This window comes from Thalassophryne amazonica, chromosome 16, assembly GCF_902500255.1.
Source record: "Thalassophryne amazonica chromosome 16, fThaAma1.1, whole genome shotgun sequence".
In the NCBI taxonomy this organism is placed as follows: Eukaryota; Metazoa; Chordata; class Actinopteri; order Batrachoidiformes; family Batrachoididae; genus Thalassophryne; species Thalassophryne amazonica.
Genome location: NC_047118.1, coordinates 86,967,784 through 86,984,458, shown reverse-complemented (window position 1 = coordinate 86,984,458; position 16,675 = coordinate 86,967,784). Strand labels below are relative to the sequence as shown.

The window sequence follows — 16,675 nt, the reverse complement described above, 5'->3', positions numbered from 1 at the left end:
TACCTGGTCGGTTTCCTGTTCTCGGTCTAAATTTTGGTTAGCTTCAATATCTTCAGACGGTTCGGCCGCGCGTTGCTTTCTTCGGGCTAGTCTGGCGAGGGTTCGAGAACACCTGGTTATACCGTTCTGAAGGGTATTGGCGTATTTGCGTGCCCACAGGGCTAAGCCGAGGGTAGTCAAGTAACCGATGATTGTGGCTACAAACAACAATGTGTCAGGAGAAGACCCAGCATACGATAGGGCTTGGTAGGGTTTGAGATCTTGATTTCGAATCTCTTTCAAAGTTTGGTCTATTGGGGCCACATCGATGAGTTGAGAACCCTCATATTGGATTTTCTCCAGAGTCTGTTGGTCTATTTCGATAGCGGTTTGATTGTCGGATACTTCAATGGCACCTTCGTATTGGTCAGGATGCAGGTGATAGAGAGATACCTCACCAATACGGAGCAGGGCATTTTCGGGTACTGTGACCCACAATGTTTTCCGCGGAAGTTCTTGTACTTGGCCCCACAAATCTTAGAAACATGGTGTCTAACCAGACCCTTACTCTGGATGGCATTACCCTGACCTCTAGTAATACTGTGAGAAATCTTGGAGTCATTTTTGATCAGGATATGTCATTCAAAGCGCATATTAAACAAATATGTAAGACTGCTTTTTTGCATTTATGCAATATCTCTAAAATTAGAAAGGTCTTGTCTCAGAGTGATGCTGAAAAACTAATTCATGCATTTATTTCCTCTAGGCTGGACTATTGTAATTCATTATTATCAGGTTGTCCTAAAAGTTCCCTGAAAGGCCTTCAGTTAATTCAAAATGCTGCAGCTAGAGTACTGACGGGGACTAGAAGGAGAGAGCATATCTCACCCATATTGGCCTCTTTTCATTGGCTTCCTGTTAATTCTAGAATAGAATTTAAAATTATTCTTCTTACTTATAAGGTTTTGAATAATCAGGTCCCATCTTATCTTAGGGACCTCATAGTACCATATCACCCCAATAGAGCGCTTCGCTCTCAGACTGCAGGCTTACTTGTAGTTCCTAGGGTTTGTAAGAGTAGAATGGGAGGCAGAGCCTTCAGCTTTCAGGCTCCTCTCCTGTGGAACCAGCTCCCAATTCGGATCAGGGAGACAGACACCCTCTCTACTTTTAAGATTAGGCTTAAAACTTTCCTTTTTGATAAAGCTTATAGTTAGGGCTGGATCAGGTGACCCTGAACCATCCCTTAGTTATGCTGCTATAGACTTAGACTGCTGGGGGGTTCCCATGATGCACTGAGTGTTTCTTTCTCTTTTTGCTCTGTATGCACCACTCTGCATTTAATCATTAGTGATTGATCTCTGCTCCCCTCCACAGCATGTCTTTTTCCTGGTTCTCTCCCTCAGCCCCAACCAGTCCCAGCAGAAGACTGCCTCTCCCTGAGCCTGGTTCTGCTGGAGGTTTCTTCCTGTTAAAAGGGAGTTTTTCCTTCCCACTGTCGCCAAGTGCTTGCTCACAGGGGGTCGTTTTGACCATTGGGGTTTTTACGTAATTATTGTATGGCCTTGCCTTACAATATAAAGCGCCTTGGGGCAACTGTTTGTTGTGATTTGGCGCTATATAAATAAAATTGTTTGAAATTGATTGATTGAAGTTCGATGCGAGTCACCGTGTCATGACGGTCGTACACTAGTAGGGCTGATTTTTCAGGGGTGTTGACTATCCAGCGTTGTCCTACTATTTCTACCTGAGTGTCCGTGACTTGGTGGAACGGCGTGATAGTCGTTGGACAGCGATTTGTCCCGGTGAGTGTTATGAGACCGCAGATGCCGGCAGTGTCATCCCGAATGAACGGTTTGCTGGGACACAAATAATGAATGTCTTTTGTGACAGTGCACATTTTGAGATTTGGCATTAAGTATAGCTTAGGGTTAGCATCGTTGAAAGCCACTACGGGTGGTGTGTGGATCTTAAGGTGATTGTCTCCTTGCCAGAGACCTATGTTCACGACACTTTTGAGCCTGTAGATGTTTTCTGTAGTGACAATCGGTAAGTTAGTTAGAAACGCCATTTCAAGATCCTCCGGGTCTACATAGATTGGGATTGAGCTTCCCAATGCGTACGCGAGGTGAGTTTGTAATAGTGTGACTAGACTACGAGTTGTGGACTCGAGAATTTGGTGGACTAGGTTTAAAGGGACAATGTAGGGTGGAATCCTACCGACGGCGAGGCTGTCAATGGAAGATCCGACGTCCCTGGTCATGTCTGCCATGAGCATATTCAACATGCATAGTGTGTGTGCATAGTCTTCCTGCAACACTGACGTTAGTTGGTCAATTACGCCCACAGTCTTTTTGAGCACGTTGGTATGTATGTTAAGGATTACCACGGTGTCTCGTACGGTTTGTCCAGTGGTCTCAAGACCTTCTCTCTGCATGTTAAGCTGAGCCTGTATCTCAGGGATTACCTCTTGGAGCTTGCTAACGTGTCTCTTTACCATTGATAGTGTGACGGTGTTAATTGCTGATAAGCCAAAACTGAAGAGGGATCCTACAGCTGAGGCTGCCGTTAGCAGTCCTCCAATAAACCTCTTCTCTCTTTTGGTGAGTCCACTCAGTTCTGCCTGTGTTACTGTGAACTTCTCCATCTGGCGTAGCATGTGGACTATGTCTGCCTCAGCGTGCTTCAGGACAGACTTGGTCCACCGGCTACCTGCCCAGGAGACCAGGTTCACTGTACGGCTGGCGAAGTTGGCCCTGTACACTTCTGTGGGGTCGAGCCTGACAAACACCCTCTGTGTGTGCAGGCGGCAGTTTGTTATCAATAAGCCGAGCTGGTCCTTCAGGACGATGCCCAATTCTGGTCCAAATTCAACCACGTCTGGGGAGCTGTTGGCGACGGTTGTGCTGAGGAGCAGCAGGGTCACGAGCCAGGTCATCCTGGCAAACACAACAAACATGGTTAGAGATTTGTCTTAAAGTGGTCAGAGATTTTCTTTTGCTTTTCTGGCTTATAGCACAGAGTTGAAGCTATCTGATTGATTCTTAACTAGATTGTTAGGCTGTCGCCTATTTTCTTTTTGATGTTAAGGACAGAATTCACGTGGTGGTTCACCCCCACTAAGGTGGTGTTGGTGACATCACCCAAGTTGTTTTATTTGTCCTGTTGGAAGTTAAAGTGATTTTCTTAATTTGTCTCGATCGGTGTGATTCGATTGTTTGGGACGCGGCAGGTGTCGATATTCCTTCTTTGCGTCCTCTCGACCTACTGAGTTGTTTTAAGTTCTATCGGCGACGGTGACGTCCCCGGCGAGTCCCATGGGGTTTTTGTGAGGCTTAATTTGGTTGCGGTGTACCCACTTGAAAACTGGTTCTTTTTGAGCCTTGCTGACCTTAATTTGGTATACGACGGCGGAGAGTTTGTCAGTCACCAAATACGGTCCGGTCCAGCGGGGTAGCAACTTGCGAGTTAACCTGGTTGTTTTCTGGCTGGGTTGCCCGAATGAGTAGTACCAAACCTTGTCCCCCACTTGTATCTCATGGTGGGACGCCTTCTGGTCATAGTAGGCTTTTCGACATTCTGCGCTTTTGTTCAGGTGTTTCTGAGCAAAGGAGAAGGTCGCTTTCAGATGTTCAGTCAGGTCGGTCATGTATTGTTGAGCTGTATACGCTGTCGCAATGTTTGCCTCACCTGGCTGATATAGCAGGTGAAGGGGGAGGGTCATTTGACGGCCTGTCATCATTTGAAAAGGGGAGAACCCGTCGATTCGTGAGGGGTCGCCCGGATGGCCATGAGGACCAGGGGAAGTTTCACATCCCAGTCTCTGTGGTTGTCTGCCACATATTTGCGCAGGATGGTCACCACAGTTCGGTTGGCCCTTTCCACCTGTCCTGACGACTGAGGGTGGTGGCTGATGTGGAAGTTCGCCTTTACCCCCAGCACTTGCCAGAGCTGTTGCATGACTTCACTGGTGAAGTGGGTGCCTCTATCCGAGTTTATGCGGGTAGGTAGTCCAAATCGTGAGAAGATGTGATTCATCAACAAATAGGCTGTCGTCAAGGCTGTATCGTTCGGAGCCGGTAGACATTCCAGCCATTTGGTGAAGTCACATGTGACAGTGAGGAAATATTTGTTTCCTCTTGCAGACTTCGTGAGGGGTCCTACACAGTCAATTTGTAGATCTGACCAAGGGAAGGAAATACCTCTTTTTTGTAAGGGAGCTCTGTGAATCGGGTTCACAGGTTGGAATTGGCAACAGACCAAGCAGCCTTTGATGTAATCGCTTACATCCTTCTGCATTTTTGGCCAATATGTCACCTGTCGTATCGCACTGTATGTTGCTTTCGTTCCTCTGTGACCTGCGCATGCTGAATCGTGTCCGTGCATCAACATCATCCCCCGGTGGTTGTGAGGAACCACTAACGCAGGTGAAGCGAGATCCTCGGAAGCATAGAACAAGATGCCACGGAGCACTCGTAGCTTATCTCGGGCATGGTACAGCTGTTTCAAGTCAGGGACGGAAGCAAAATCATCCTCAGTGAGCGGGCGAACTTGAGGATCAGTGAGGTGTAGCACCATTTTGTTTATTGCCGGATCCAGAGCCTGGAGTGAAGCCAGGTCGGAGTCGGAGAAAGCTGGAGCGACAGAGGCTGTTGTGGGGACGGGGGATGTGGCAGGACCTGCGGTAGCAGTCCTGGCACGAGTCACCACTGATACAGCATGGGTGGGTGGGTGCCTCATCGAATGCCCACAGCGTGCCGTCCAGGGCACCTTGCTTGGCTAGTGTGTCAGCCAAGTCATTAAATTCTTTGTCTTGGCCTGGTGTGCGGGAGTGACCTCTGACCTTTTTCCAGTGTATCTGGAGGTCGTGCGTGGTTATGAGGTGATCACAAACCGCAAACAGCTCTTTGTGTTTGACCAATTTCTTGTTGGAGGTCATGAAACCATTGCGTTTCCAGCAGGGTAGATGGCACAAGAAGCTAAGGCGTGCATAGTTCAAATCTGTGCATAGCACAAATGTTTTGACATTTTGCGCCACAGCTAACTGGCATGTTATGAGTATGCCTGCGATTTCGGTATACTGAGAGGACTGTGGTCCCAGCTGGAATTTGTGTGGCTCATGTGGTGTGTTGTCAATCCATGGGACCCCCACTCCTGCCCAGGCGACTGTTTCATGGTGAAATGAGCAGCCGTCCACATACGCAGTGATCATGCCTTGGCAGGCATTGTGGTCGAAGTAGTGGTGATTGGTGGAGTCAGGTGATGACACGTCTTTGTTAAACGGGTTTGCAGCCGGTGTGTCTTCGGTGCAGCGCTGGCAAGCAGCTAATGCTGTGCCTAAGGGAGTTTTGCGGTCTTGTGCGTACCGCACCTCCATGTCAAAGCTTTGCAGTGCCATCAACCACGAGGCAACTCGTGAGTTGGTTACTACACCTTCTCGCAGTTTTTGACTGTTAAGGAATGTCACTGGTTGGTGATTGGTTTCTACAATGACTTTTTGTCTGCCCAGGTAGTTGGCGAAGTGCTTCACAGCCCAGACTGTTGCTAGTAGGGCCTTTTCACAGTCACTGAATTTAAGTTCCGGCGGTTGTAGCGTTTTGCTCGCATATGCGACCACTCGCCTATCTTTGTCGTACATCTGGTACAGTCCCGCGCTTAAGCATTGATTGGAGAATCCCACCTCTAGGTGGAATTCTTTGCTACAATCAGGGTATGCTAGGCATGGGGCTGAGCAGAGTTTGTCTTTCAGAGCCTGCATGGCCTGTTCATGGGGTTCGCCCCATAGGAACGGCGTATCATTTTTGAGCAGGTCTGTCAATGGTTTCGCCAAATCTGCATAGTTTTCAATGAATTGGCGGGAGTAATTGCGCACTCCCAGAAAGCTGCGCAGTTCTGTTATGTTTGTAGGCATTTTGATGTTGGTGATGCCTTGAACTCGTCCAACTTGTGGTTGCACTCCATCTGGTCCGACAAGGAGGCCCACATAGTTGACCTTGGTCCGACACCATTGACACTTTGAAAGTGAGATTTTTGCACCAGCATTCGTGAGTTGGCTCAGGATGTGGTCTATCTCATCCAAATGTGTGTCTAATGTTGGGTTTCGCATTAGGACATCATCAACATAGATAAGGGTGCCTCGCTCATTTGCATCGGGGCACGCCTTGTTCAGGAAGATGTTAAATTCTGCAGGTGAGTTGGCATAGCCAAACGGACACCTGGTGAAAGTGTACTGGCAATTGGCGAAGGTGAATGCCAGTTTGTGTTGATCATCTTCGTGGACAGGGATTGTCCAGAACCCGGAGGCCGCGTCAAGCGTGGAGAAGTATTTTGCGTCTGTTACTTTAGGAAGTTCCTGCTCTAACCGAGTCATCGGCCATCGAGATAGCGACACCTGTTGGTTGAGTTTGCGGTAATCGATGGTAAGTCTCCACTTACCATTTGGTTTGATTACCGGCCAGACAGGGGCTGAATAGGTGCTGTTGCACGGTCTTATGATCCCTTTTTCCAATAGGTCATCTATGATTTCCTGTACAGGTTCATAGGATGCCAGAGGAATTTTGTACTGCCGCACGAAGGTGGGCGGTGCGTTTGGAGGAGTTGGGATGCGCACAGAGTGGATGTGGGTGAGCCCACAGTCCAACGAATCATTAGCGAAGGACGCTCGGTATTTATAGAGTAGGTCTCTTAGATGTCCTCCTTCCTCATCATTATTTAAGGCATCTGCTGCTGCTACGAGTTGTTCTATCTGAGATGCAAATTCAGAATCAGAACCTGGGTTACGGTTCAGAACGGGTTCAGTGTCATTTCCAGCACTCGTTTTGTTTTCAGTGTCGACCGTGAGGACCGTAAGGGTCTATAGGACCATGTGGTCAGGATCATCAAGGTCTATTCTGCTGACAGTGTCTTCCTCGGAGATGTTCGCTGGAAATACAGCGATCGCTCCTAAGGGTTTTGAAAAGACAACCCCCCGTTGTGAACAGGGAAGAAGCGATGGAGGGACGTGGCCAAGAACTGGAATGTTCAGCTCAAAGTCCTGGAATTCAGTGCTGATTAACCAGCCCAGTGGGGTGGCTCTGGGAATCAGGATGTCTTCGCCAGTGTCGTTATGCACCATCAAGGGAGTTGTACAACTTCCTAGGCTCAGAAGTGGAGTAGCTTCCAGAGATAGTCCCAGTTTGGTGAAGAGCTGGGATGGCTGGAAGATTGCCTGTGAGTGTCGGAGCCATTGTCCTGGACGTATCACGAGGTGGAGTGGTGCATTTTTCAGGTTGGCGGGTATCACTCACTACCTGACATGCATCAGGGATCAATTGTCCAGACCTTAGATACTCCGGATCGGAGTAAGCGGGATCATTGCGCGCTCTGGTTAAGGACCAGAGGACCTGATTGACTCTGCCAACCTGCACCTCCAATCGGACAAGGAGGTCACCTCCTATATAGACAGAGTATGGTAAGTTTGGTATGACTAAGAATGAGTGGTTCAATTCTCGTCAGTTGCAACGCATTCTGAGTGTGCAGATTCCAGTTGCCTTGAGTACGGTCTGGGGTAGAGGGTCCTTTGGAAAACAGAAAGATTTTTCCACATATAAAATGTCTGGATTGGATTTGTTCAATGAGTCAAACAGACGTTGACTAATAGCTGATCTTTCAGCCCAAAGAGCCAGTGCTACGTCAGCAGTGGGTGTGTTTTCCAAATGGAGACCATCTACTACCAGAGGGCAGTACTCACTCGCATTCGTGTCCTCTGACAGCTTACAGAGGAAAGTGTCCTTCTCGGCCAGCAGTGCATCTGGGGGCCAAGAAGCGTTCCGCGGTTCGACAGCAGATGGAATGTCCGCTGTGACCATGTCGCGTGGGGGTTCTGCATCATTTTGCATCTCAGTGGCATAACATTGGGGCTTGGCCGGTTGAGTCACCTCAGGCGGGTGAGGGTGACGGACCTGTGCCCACAGTTTTAACCGTTTGAAATCGATGAGGGGTTCAATCCGGTTGAGAAAATCTTTCCCTATGAGGAAGGGAATGGTGTCGAGTGCTGATATGTACACGGGGTGTACCAGACTCATGGGTCCAACAGTGATGTTGACCAGAGCCATGGAGGACGAAGTTGCCGGGTTGCTTGTGTAGGGCTGGATCTCCAACGAACACGGCGATAGTTTGAGGCTTCTGTTGGCCTGCCATGCTGCTACCTGCAGTTGTTTAAACAGTGAGGTAGACACCAAGGTGACATCGGCAGCGGTGTCCAGAAGAGCCTCATGTCTTAGTGAGTTTTCCAGGATTAGGGACAAATAGAATTTATTTGCAATCCCATTCTCAGAGAGGTTGCCTAAGAATTTCCGTACGGGTGGTTGTCCAGTTATAACTGATGCTGGATCGGCGCATGATCTCGGGTCCTGATCAACCTGGACTACCAAGATGGCACTGGGAGGACCAAACTTGGTCTCTCCTGGTTCTTGATCCCCATCTGAAAGGTACAGTGTCTCAGGATGTGGATCCCGAGATGGTGACGCTAACGGGTTGTCTACACTCCGGTATAGGTCTTCCTCAGACGCCTCTGCCGGAGTTTGTGAAGACCCCGGGTGGGTGGTTGGAGCTATGCGGTTTACACACAGCATGTTAGCTTTCTTTTTGGCCTTTTTGGCCTCGACTTCCTGGAGGAGGGCTTTCATGATCTTCCGAATTGCTTGATGGAGACTTGAGTCCACATACTTATCTGAGGGCTTGGATCTCCACCCCCAAGAATTTGGCGTAAGGTAGTTTCTGGGGTCCTTTGTCTCATTTTTATATATCTAAATCAGCGAGGTTCCAACATTCCGCTTTGAAACCAAATCATCTTGCAGAATAAATCTTATAAGTGTTTACCTGAATTATATACCACACACAATATAAAAGAGAACATGTCAAGTAAACATTTCCAAATAAGCAAAGCATAACATCAAACATAAAACTTTCATGCATGCATAAAGAAGAGAGAAAGGCATGTTTCTTTTTCTTCTTTCCCTTTTTTTTTCTTTTGCTACAGACAGATTATAATGAATATAATATAACAATATAATGTGTAGTCAGGGCGTTTTGGGGTTTGCCCAAATCGTCCCACAGGGGTCGCTCTTGCTCCATGGTTAAAATGATATTTATTCAGCTTTTGTACAAAATCTTTAATTCTGGGTTTATTTTAACAGGAAACTTTTGGAATGATTGTCCCATTGAGGGTAATCTTTCAGTGAGCTGTTTTCTCTTGGGTTTATGTAGAAAACCACTTTTCAGGATTCTTGGTGAAGATGTCTTTTTGTGAAAGCTTTTTCTTTTATGTGAGGGGGAGAGTTGAATCACATCTGGTTTGTAGGGCTGATAAGCATTCAGGCCTCTTGTGGAATGATTTTTGGTTAATCCTAAATCCTTAAAGTGTTGGGGGTTTGTTGACAGATCCAAGCCGTGCCGGGCTTAAAAGTCTCTTCTTTGACACCTGGAGATATACCAGGCCTTGTTGTATGGAGCTTATCTTTGTTTAAGGGAATTCAAGGGGGCCCCATCCTGGAACTGAAGATGTGTCTGTTTTGACCACAGCTTTCCACTACATTAGATTATATAAACATTTAGAAAAGAGACATACATTTTTAATTCCAGCACGACATTTAAAAACTATTGAGTTAAAGGTGACACTATTTAACTTCTTTTCATTTAATTTGCCCTTTTTCTCAGATTTTCAGTGTTCTCCAGACAGAAGGGTGCTTTCTGTGTGCTTTCCGCAGATGTAATTCTTGCATTTCACACAACCAAAGTACTGGTTGTCCTTTCTTCTTCTTCCTGAAATTTTGTGACTTTTCCTCATCTAAGGTCATGAACTGGTGTGTAAAATCTGAACACTTTGATGTGTAATGAAAAATAAAAAGATGGCGGCATGAATGGCTGCCTCTGTGTTATGGTGCACATTCCTTTATTTGTTTTTGTGCTTTACTCCTGTGATATGCAATGGTTAAACCCTTGCATATCTCTTTCACCCACACAGAGCTGTTGAAGATGAAGGGAATAACACCAGCGGATTAGTTTCCTGTTTTTCTTGAGCTTACAGTGGATTTATTTGTCATATTGGCCAATAGTGCTCTCGCCTTGGCTCACATAGTGAATTGCTGGAGGAGGAGGAGACGTGCCAGTGTGCTAGTATGGCTTCGCTGTCGAGGCCACCGTACACTGCTACCAAGAATATTCCTCTCCAGCATGCGCTCTCTGCAAAATGAAATGGACACACTCCCGCTACTGGTGAGGAAACGCAGAGATTTCATGACATCTGCTGTTTTGTGCTTTATGGAGATGCTGGTCTGTAGATCAATTCTAGACTCTGCGCTGCAGGTCTGCTGATGCAGGTCTCTCCGGCAAAGCGAAGGGTGGTGGAATCTGTTTACATCAACAGTGGCTGGTGTAAAGACGTGACAGTAATGCAACAATACTGCTCTTCTGATCTGGAAACTTTTTTTATTAACTGTAAACCATTCTACTCGCCCTGTGAGTTCTCCTCATCCATTCTGGTTGGTGTTTACATCCCACCAAAGGCTAACATGCACAAGGTAAAATGCACGCCTGACAACCCGATACTGCATGTGGAGCGGACTAACCTGGACTCTTTAGTTATTGTCCTGGGCAACTTCAACAAAGGTAATCTCTCCCATGAACTTCCCAAGTACAAACAGCTTATTAAATATCTGATCAGAGAGGACAGAATTCTGGATCACTGGTATACATCTATGAACAATGCTTATCACGCCGCTCTGGGCCACTCTGACTTACTTACAGGCAGAAACTAAGGGCCCCTTCAAACATAGTGTGAAGTTTGGACGAAGGGCACAATTAGTTCACATGACGCAGGAACCCTGCTTTTGCTTGCACTCACCATCTGCCAACACACACAGAACCTATGAAGAAGATATAAATTGTCTAATTGTCACACTGTCAGTCAGATCCCTAAGTATTTGGAGCCTGTACCCCACTCCAGTGGAGTTGAAATGAAATGAAACAGTTAATATGTTCTTGTGGTGTTGGCTTTCAAATTTAATTCAGAGGGATTATCAAAACTATCATATGTCCATTTATTAATTATAGACATTTTTATACTCAGTCCACCCCTTTTTCATAAGCCCACATTCATTGGTAAACTACTGTAAATATGAGGATTATTGTTAATACTTGAATGAAGGTTGACTTTAGTCTCCATGGACTATGATGTTTGCAGATGACATTTTGATCTGTAGTAAGAGTAGAGAGCAGGGTGAGACTGAGTCTGGAGAGGTGGAGATACGCTCTGGAGAGAAGGGGAATGAAAGTCAGTCAGACCAAGACTGAGTACAGGTGTGTAAATGAGAGGAAGCCTGGTGGAATAGTTGTTTACAAGGAGTAGAAGTGGTGAAAGTAGATGAGTTTAAATACTTATGATCAACTGTTGAAAGTAATGTGGTAGAGAGGTGAAGAAGAGAGTGCAAGGAGGGTGGAGTGGGTGGAGAACAGGAGGGACAGCACAGGTAGGATGGTTTAGAGACACTAAGACTGAGATGGTGTGGACATGTGCAGAGTAGGGGCCCAGGGTATATAGGAAGAAGGATTGTGAGGATGGAACCACCAGGCAGGAGGAGAAGATGGAGGTCAAAGAGGAGTGTTATGGGTGTGCTGAGGGAGGACATGCAGGTGGGTGGTGACACAGAGGGCATGGAGATGGAGACGGGTTATCTGCTGTGGTGCCCCCTAACGGGTGCAGCCAGAAGTTTTGCATGCAGCAACAGAAGTCATTGTAATTGTGCAACAGTTGGGCTGAGTAAAATGTGCAAACAGAAGCAGGGTGGATACCTCAGCACAGAAAAATAGAGAGACTACTACATATACACAACACAAATAGAAAATATGCACATGCTAAAATTTGCTGCCTCCTTCAGTTGCTGCTAGTTTGTAGGTCTTTCTGCCCACAATTCTTTCTTTGTGAAGTTGCCCTGGTTTCCAACCTGGGGTCAAATCAGATCGTAGGGCGGCTCAATAAATTACATTTAAGACACCTGAACAGTTGTGAATTTATTTCATTCATTTTCTGCCCTTTATCTGAGACAGGGCTGCGGTGGCCGCAAACTAAGCAGCTCCTCTCACACTTCCCTATCCTCACAAAGTCAGCATGGTGGCTTAGTGGTTAGCACTGTTGCCTCACAGCAAGAATGCCATGGGTTCTATTCACACCTGTAGTCTTTCTATGTGGAATTTGCATGTTCTCCCCGTGTTTGCGTGGGTTTCCTTCCGGGTGCTCCGGTTTCCTCCCACATTTAAAAACATGCAGATTAGGTGAATTGGAAACTTTATAATTGTCGAGGTCTCCCTTGCAAAAGAGGTCTTGATCTGAATGGACTAACCTGGTTAACTAAAGGTTAAATTAAAAAGTTCTGTAAGTCTTTCTAGGGGATCCTGAGCCAAGCTAACTGGGAGATATAGTCCCTCCAGTGTGTCCTGGCCTCCTCCTAGGTAGATGTGCCTGGAAGACCAGCCTAAGGAAAGCTGGTATGGTATGGTAAGGAGACGACCGGGAGCATCCTCACCAGATGCCCAAACCACCTCAGCTGGCTTCTTTCCACATGAAGAAGCAGCAGCTCTACTCAGAGTCCCTCCCAGATGGTCAAGCTTCTCACCCGGTCCAGGAGTGTAAGCCCAGATACCTGACTGAGGGATCTCATTTCTGCCACTTGTACCCAACACCTTATTCTTTAGATTGTTACCCAAAGTTCATGACTGTAGGTGATGATAGGAGCATAAAGTGAGAGTCTCGCCTTCTGGTTCACCTGTTTGTTTCACAGCCATCGTCTATTGCATCTGTTAAACATCAGACACTGCCCCAGTCCATCTGTTCATCCCATGCTCCAACTTACCCCCACTTGTGAACAAGATCCCGAGATACTTAAACTCATCCACTAGAGGCAGTAATTCTCCCTTGACCCAGAGGAGACAATCCAGCAGAATACCATGGTTTATCATCTGGAGGTGCTGATTCTCTTCCCAGTCACTTCACACGTGGCCTCAAACGTGCTCAGTGCGCATCTTAGGTCACCGCTTGATACACTTAATTGTAATATAATTGTACATCTGTAATTCATACAACGTCAATGTTCACTTTGACCTGCAGCATATGATTCAGTCCAGTCGGTAATTCCTTTGGTCATTTGTGGCATGTTATTTCAGTGGCCGTTTGAATGAACATTTTCAACAATAACAATAAGGAAATATGAAAAGTAACAGTAATAATCCTAGTTGCTTTACTCAAGTACATTGCCCGGGTACACGTACCTTGCAATAAAGCAGGTTCAGAAAAAGGATGGGTGGATGATGTAGGAGGTCTTGTTTTTTTAGTTCTTCACATGTTATCAAAACTGTTAAATATGATATCACTCGATAAAATGCATATACATTTTTTCTAATGCTTGGGTCAAGTTTAGGAGGGGGAATAAATGGCTTCCATGAATCAGACACAGAACTAAAGCCATCATAAACATATTGTGAGAGAAATGCCTTAAAAAGTTTTCAGGTGGAGAGCACAACAGGACTAAAGGTATTCTGAGAGAGTTTCAAAGACAGGGAGGCATATACGAGGTCTGTTATAAAAGTATCCGACCTTTTTATTTTATTTGGCCATGAAAAGAGTTGCAGCGAAATTCACCGGCACGAAGCTGATGGTGCAGCAAAAGCACCTCCGTGTTGAAGCCTCACAGGACATGTTGTGACATGCTCACCTCGTCCACAATTTCTCGGATAGTAACACGACTGTAAAGCCACCGAAAGCCGTCTGAATCTTCTGAATGGTGGAAGAGGTGGACATGTCACAACATGTCCTGTGAGACTTCAACACAAAGGCACTTTTGCTGCGCCATCAGCTTTGTGCCAAAGCCATCGACATGAATTTCGCTGCAACTCTTTTCATGGCCAAATCTTCTGTCACAGTGGAATGTACCGAAAAAGTGCTGATGTCCACCTCTTCCGCTATTTCTCTGATAGTCACACGACAGTCCCACATCATCACAGCGTTCACTTTGGAATGATCCGGTCATTTCAGCATGTTGATGGCCGACCGGAGCGCGGCACGCTCTCCACCGTTGTGCGGACGTCTTTAAACCGGTTGTACTGCTCCTTAATCTGTGTGATGCCCACAGGATCGTCACCGAAAGCCGTCTGAATAATCCGAATGGTTTCCACCTGGCTGTCGCCCAGTTTCTGGCAAAATTTGATGCAGTCGTGCTGCTCCAGTCGTTCCGCCATTTCCTTGCAAAGAAAAAACGACGAGAGACTCCACCCATCCTCACACAAAGGCTGCTTACAAGCAAATGACGCAACCGACAGGCGCGAAAAAAATCATGCATGCGCACGAAGGTTCAAGGTTGGCTCATGCAAGCACACGTGATTCAAATCCATCAGGTTTTTGAAAAAAATAAAAAGGTTGGCTACTTTTCTAACAGACCTCGTACTGAACCTGGGAAAAACAAGACCGTGACATAGCTAGACACCAATTTGTATCTGGCCAATGTAGTCATAATAATACCTTTGAATATTGGATGCACAGAAATCAAGAATATCGCTCGTAATTCCACTAAGTACTACTAGTATTACACTGCATAGCGTGCAGTGTAATACCACTGTAGTTAGTGAGTTCCTCACAGTCACTCTTTACTTTCCAGAGTGGCATAACAAGGCCTGTTTTCCCACCTGTATGGATGATACCCATATTCCAGATCAAAACAAGAAATGTTTACAGTGCCAGGAGAACAGCACCTCCACTCATCTGGAGTTCAACTGCACTATCACAGAGTTTCATCTTCCTGAGCAGTTTCACTCCCTTTGCTCATTTATTTATTTTCATTCCAGTAGGAGGAAAGTAGCTCCAGGTTGTACCCTTGGCCCGTGCCAACATTATGATGCTGAAGTGGGGGGAAGTCACGATAACCTTTAAACAACCGAACCAAGTTTTGGGGGTGTACAGGTGAAAGAGGATCAGTGATCATAAACCTGCGACCAGTGATGTCTCATATCCCAGCAAATGGCTCAGCCATATTCAACTGGCAAAGTAGCAGGTTTGATGGGTCTGTACTGCAGAGGCATCTGTCACGTCTGAGCTGTCACTTGGGAAGGTAGTGGGACAAAGTGTAGGTTTGGTGGATCAAAGTCCTGTAATTCTGCTATTAGCAGGTTGAGGGTCACTAGACAAAAGATGGCAAGTCACCTGATCACAGATTACGGAAACAAACTCCCCATTATTTGCTCATGCAGCGATAACAACCCATGTTCTTAGCTTCATGTACGATGTGTGTCAGAAAAAAAGGCAGGGTCACAAAAAATTTGTCAAATACAAACTACAAACTATATGTTTTCCCCTTCTTAATAATCCTCCTCGAGTCTAACACGCTTTTCCATCCTTCTCTTCCATGTTTCCATGCACCCCTGGAAGGATTCTCCCCGGGGTTCTCTGCAGCTCCTCATCACGGCTGTCTTGATGGCTTTCGTGTCCAAAAACTGGTCCCCTTGATGACCCCCTTAAGCTTGGGGAAAACAAAAAAATCATGGACTCAGGTCGGGTGAGTCAGCAGGTTGCTACCGCACGGCGATGTTCTTCTTGGCAAGGAACTGCCATGTGCTCAAGGCCTTGTGAGCTAGTGTGTTGTCGTGTTGGAGCAGCCACTAGTTGTCCCGCCACAACTCTCGCCTCATCTCATCTCACACACTGTGTGAAGCGAAAGCCACAGGATCTCTTTGTAGATATGTTGAATGATTGGCCTTGTGGCAAGAACTCTGTGTAGATGATGCCCTTCACATCGAAGAATGTGATCGACCTGAGTTTGACGTTTGTACTTTGACTGTCTTGCTTTCTTCGGCTTTGGCAACTTTGGACTCTTCCACTGAAGGCCCTGGCGGTTGGTCATACTCAAAATATGAATAACTCATCAACAGTGATGACTCCCCCAGCAAGTCAGGTTTGGTTTCAAGATGCTTGAGGATGTCCTAACACACCTGTATGCGTTGCTCCTTCTGGTTATCATTCAGCAGCTTTAGCACTGTCTTTGTGCAGATCTTCCCTGTGTCCAAATCTTGGGTGATAATCTTCCAGACGCTGTCGTGATTCATGCTCTGCTCATGTGTGATCAGTTGAACAGTCAGCTGATGATTGCCACGCACCATCTGCCTCAGTCCTGCTTGTTGAAGGCCTTCCACTGCCAAGGTTATCTTCCACGCCCTCGTGTCCCTCCTTTGTACCTCTTGTACCACTAGAAAACCCGTGGGTGTGACATCGTCTCATCGTTGTACATTTGCTGCAGTACTCCGAGTGCTTCTGGCAGCATTTTTCCGGCCAGACCAGAAACTACAGCTTGGTTCATTGCTCTCTGCCCATCACTTCACTGCCTAAAATTGAGGAGCTGAGATCACAGTGTTATACTCCCCAGTTATTACATCTCATGGTGATGCAACCTGCTAATCCTACCCCACTCATAGCTCACACAGCACATTGAGATAGCCTGGAATGTCCATCAAGCAGTGCACCATGAGTCTACAGACATGAAACTGTTTCTCCTATGGAGAAGTCCAGTATATCCCCAGCACAGAATGCAGTGTAATAGATGGAAGTAGGATTGCTTGCAGTTCTAATTTTTTCTGGAAAGATAAACAAGGAACAACTTTGTTAAACATTATAAATAAA

The 16,675-nt window shown here is 46.4% G+C and overlaps 1 protein-coding gene across 1 annotated transcript in view; it reads left to right on the top strand.

Annotated features, from left to right (window-relative positions):
• LOC117528782 (multidrug resistance-associated protein 1-like) overlaps positions 1-16,675 on the top strand; it is a 231,537-nt gene that overhangs the window by 33,349 nt on the left and 181,513 nt on the right. The gene's annotated exons all lie outside the window — the stretch shown is intronic.